Source organism: Lichenostomus cassidix, chromosome 1 (genome assembly GCF_008360975.1).
Source record: "Lichenostomus cassidix isolate B80296 chromosome 1, HeHo_3.0, whole genome shotgun sequence".
Taxonomy (NCBI): domain Eukaryota; kingdom Metazoa; phylum Chordata; class Aves; order Passeriformes; family Meliphagidae; genus Lichenostomus; species Lichenostomus cassidix.
Genome location: NC_139479.1, coordinates 108,339,410 through 108,340,248, shown reverse-complemented (window position 1 = coordinate 108,340,248; position 839 = coordinate 108,339,410).

The following is an 839-nucleotide window of genomic DNA, read 5'->3' as shown; positions in this document are numbered from 1 at the left end:
AAAAGAAATCTAAAATCAAGCAACATACTTTTAAAATAAAGAATAGTGTTGTTTTTATCATTTATTTTGGCAGTAAAACTTTTTGAAAAAAATGCTTTGTTAAAAAGAGTATTTTTGACTTGAGTGCTACAGAGTAGTCCATGTAAATTCAATATACACAGAAGTCTGTAAGGTGGTGAGAGAATTATTATGTTGGACCTGATGACCTCATATTTGCATTGCTGCTAGTGAGAGCAAAAGAGAAAAAGATGCTGAAACACTCCCTGAGATTGCCTTGTGGTTGATAAAACCTGCATATTAAAAAATGCAGGTTCCTGAACTCCATGATTTTTCCTTCAGTCATTTTCTAAAAGGTTCATAGCAGAGGAGAAGGTGCTAAGAAAACTAGCTGTAATTAGCCACAAATTGGAGGCAAACATATGGAATAGTTTAATACCAAAATCACAGCATGCTTTTAGAAACTTCTCTGAAAAGTGCCGCTGCTAATGTGAGATATTTGTTCTATTTAAAAAAAAAAATTGTTCAGGTACCTTGTAGGACAAACTACAGGTGTGCTCAAATATTTTCCATCCATAAAGTTGTTTGTGCACAAAGAAGAGTTATCAAAGGAGCTAACTTTGACCTTTTAATTTGTATATGGCCCACAGACCCTAATCATATGAATTAGGTTTGTGAAAAGTGGTGTCCCACTCATACAGGACTGGATTTTATGTGCTGTGACTGTTTGCCACTGTTTATTTCTGTTGATCACACCTTAATTTTAAGTCAATGTTAACAAAGACTTGAGTTTGAAAATTTTTTGTGTGTTTCAAGGTGTAAACCTCAGTGGTTTCTGGAAA